Source organism: Caloenas nicobarica, chromosome 5, assembly GCF_036013445.1.
Source record: "Caloenas nicobarica isolate bCalNic1 chromosome 5, bCalNic1.hap1, whole genome shotgun sequence".
Lineage (NCBI taxonomy): Eukaryota > Metazoa > Chordata > Aves > Columbiformes > Columbidae > Caloenas > Caloenas nicobarica.
In genome coordinates this window covers 24,885,196-24,888,746 of record NC_088249.1, presented here as the reverse complement: position 1 = coordinate 24,888,746, position 3,551 = coordinate 24,885,196, and positions in this window count along the sequence as shown.

Genomic DNA, 3,551 nt, shown 5'->3' with positions numbered 1-3,551 from the left:
ATCACCACAAAGACCCCGCCCGCCAGCACCGCCCCGCCCGCGGGCCGCCGGGCCGGAGCGCCCCCTGGCGACGCGCTGCGCTGCCCGCCGGGCACGGCGCCCCCTGGCGGCAACGGGACGGGACGAGCGGGCGCCGCCGCCCGGGGCTCCGCGGTGTCCCCGCGTCACTCGTCGCCGCCCCAGCGCCTGCCTGCTTGCACAGCCGGCCCGCTGCTCCTCGGGCACCCCAGCGGCCGAGGGACAGTCCCCGCGGGCAGCCGGCATTGCCCACAGGGGACACGGGAAAGGAGACGCCGCGCTGCTTCCTGCGCGTTTGGGTTATTTTGGGGCAGGCGGGGACATTTCGGATGGCTTTGATAGGACACACAACTTGTGGTGGCCCGTGTCTGCGGGGGATTTCTCAAGTCGAGACCTCGGGATGAGGCAGCGATCCCCAGCGTGGCGGTGAGTGGGAGCGTGTGCTCCCGCTCTGCCGTGTGAAAGGGAGCGGGCAGGGGGCTGAGAGGGGCTTAAGAGAGCAGCGCTGGGCTGTGTCAGTGCAGCGACCCTCTCTGGCTTCTCAGCGATCCTAAGTTGAACACAGAAACTGACTGCTTTGTCTAGATTTGGGTAGTCACCCAAACTCTGGGTTATGAAACGTTTCAGCGTAAGTAAATTTCTGGAGAAGTCTGTTGACAGGAGACGAGGGATTCCACGAGCTGGAGTCCTTTCCCTCCTCGTGTGTCTTTCACACCCGCCATCCTGTTGACACCAGTTCTTCTGCAGAGCCTTTGGGCTTCTGCACATAGTCCATGTGTCCCTCTTCACATACACCAAGTAGCATAGATCTCCTGCCAGTTCCCTGCCTCTCAGCCCTCTTTTCTCTTCTCTCATCCTCATCTCCCTTGTCTTTGCTCTGCTGCTACCTCCTCAGGGATCTTGGCACTTCAAACCACAAAATCAGAGTATATGCGCTCAGAGATGAAAGGAGATGCATCAGTCTGTTTCCTCAGTAAATGGCACTGTCCCTAAGCTGTGTCCCTTTCTCCTTGCCCTCATCTCCCTTCTCTCAGCTCTTTTACTGCTGGAATTCACAATGCTATCAGTTCTACCTAAAGGTTAAGCTCCAGAGGGCAGAGATCAGCCTTCTGAAAACCTGACCTCAGCGATGACTAATTTTTATGTTAAAAGGATCGTGGTTTCTTTCTCAGCTGTTGCATCAGAGCTTGGTGACGGTTGCTCCGGTTGCTCCTTGGCAGTCACATCCTCTCGCAGTGCTGCATGGCAGCCATGGCAATTGTATGTGTCACCACGTCAGCGGTTACTGGCACTGAACTGAGCCCTCTGCTCCCTCGCCCACCTGATGGCGAGGGGATATTCCTCCCCTTCCTCCCCTGCTGATGACATGGCTTCCCAGCATGGAGGGAGCCAGGAGATCTGATACAGAGGTGAGATGGCCACAACCCTTCCTCCTACATCCTCCTCCCTGCCCTTTGTCCTGTCCTTGTCACCCCACGACCACCACCTGATAAATCACGTGCTATGAGCTCCCTTTAGTCAATCAGCTCCAGGATTTTTCCTGGGAACCCTCCTAAGGCAGCCAAGATCAAGAACAAAAGAGAAGTGCCTTCTCCATGCCTCTCCATCCCCCCTGCCGAGGCTGCCCCTGAGACACTCAGAGCTGCTCTCAGCACAGAAACATTTACATCTTTTACAGCACTCTGTCTCTACTTCTCACGTTTCTCCCCCAGCAAACACCACGGCCATTTCAGAGTGCGCCTGGGGGCAGGGCTTGGGAAAGGCCTGGGGAATCACAACTTGAGCCGGGTTCTATGGCTCTGTTGACACTGCAGGGCCATATCTCAGTTCCCTGACCAGCTACAGACCCAAGAGAAGCCCCTCGGCACTGCTAACCCGTCACTAAACACTGCCATGGATCCAGGGAAGGAAGAGCCAGGCAGAGCTTGCTAAGTCCTGGGCTCCTTGTGGCGGTGCAGGTTAATTCCTTGTGGTGTTTAACTCCAGCCCCATCTGCTCCTGCTTGCTAGGTGTGAAACATCCCATCCCCCAGCCTCCCCTGCCTGCTGTACGATGCATTTTCCCCCTGCACAGGACTGGTGGGGGAAGACCCCATCCAGATCCTCCAGCACTCCTGGCCTCCCAGCCCCAGCCTCCTGGCAGTCCCCACTGCCCCCTGTGCTGCCACTGCCCTCCAGTCCCTTTCTGCCTGCTGGCCTGTCACCGGGATGTAGGGAGCAGCCTGACAAACCCATCTGTGGGTGCCTTTGCGGGCCAAGTGGCCTTGGGTGTCTTCTGAAACAAGCAGCAGCAGCTGTGACCACTGAAAGAAACAACTGTGGCCTTGACTGCAGCTCGCTTTCTCTTGGGTTTCCCATCCCAGGTCTTAATGCTACTTGGTTTGTGTGGTGTTGCATAATAAAGAGTGCCAGAAGAATATCTCCTTCCCGGGCTTTCCAAAATTGAATCTGCCATTTCCTGCCCATGTTCCCAGCCTCCAGCCTCTTCATATGTGCCTGTCCTCACTGAAGCTTGCAGCTTCTTCAATTTGGGATCACCTCTACGCTTTAGCCCTCTCTCTGGTCATTAGTAAGGAAGGGGTAATGGAAACTCCCACCCTGAGTTTCACAGAGTTTCACCTCTGTCTGTATTAGGGTGTAAACTAAAGCAACTAATTTTCAGCTGGATCAGCAACTTGAACTGACTGACAAAGTCCCCCACACTCCTGTGCCACCCCAAAGAGGAGAGTAGGAATGGAGAACCGAGGGGGAGCAAACAGCAGAGGCCAGGCTCAACGTGGCTTAAACCTCCATGGAGCCGCACCACTGGCTCCTGCTGTGATATCTTAATGATTCTGCCTTTTCCTCTTCCACGCTCTGTGCCTTAATTAGCCTATCCCCCTCCTCTGGGCCAAACTGCTCTGCTTTCTTTTCAATCCTCCTTCCTCGTGCTTTGCCTCTAACAGTGTCTTTCTACTGTACACTTCAAAGGCTTTGCATGCTGCATCTCCCCCGTGCTGGCAGCAGCTGGTAACACCCCAAAGCAGGCCAGGCCTGCCATGAGCTCACAGTCATTGAGATGTCTTTGGTCCCTTTGGATCTGGGCAAGAAGCAGGCATGGGGGAGGAGAGGTGGAAGGATTTTCACCATTTCACCTCTGGGAAGTTATTAGTAACACAGGAAAAGCGAGGGGGAAAGCAGCCCCCTCCTCCACCCACCCTCCCCAGCAGAGAGCCTGCTGAGGGCAGAGTGCTTTTATGTGCAAGTGGGAGGGAAGGAGAGTGTTAGGGCTTCAGAGGGAAATGCTTTGATCTTGACTTTGAATCTCCTGCAGTTCCCGGCTCTCCCCCACCCCTCCCACCTACAGCTTGGACCCAAAGATGTGGCCAAGACCCTGGGTCCTCCCCCAGCGCTGTGGTACTGCACTTGGTGCTCCATGCTTAATTCTGGGAGCCTTGGGGAGCCTTGGGGAGCAAGGGCACAGCACCGGCACCAAGTTCAAACCTTCCTTCCCATCTTTCAGAGAGCGAAGGAAGAGGGAGCCCAGCTGCACAG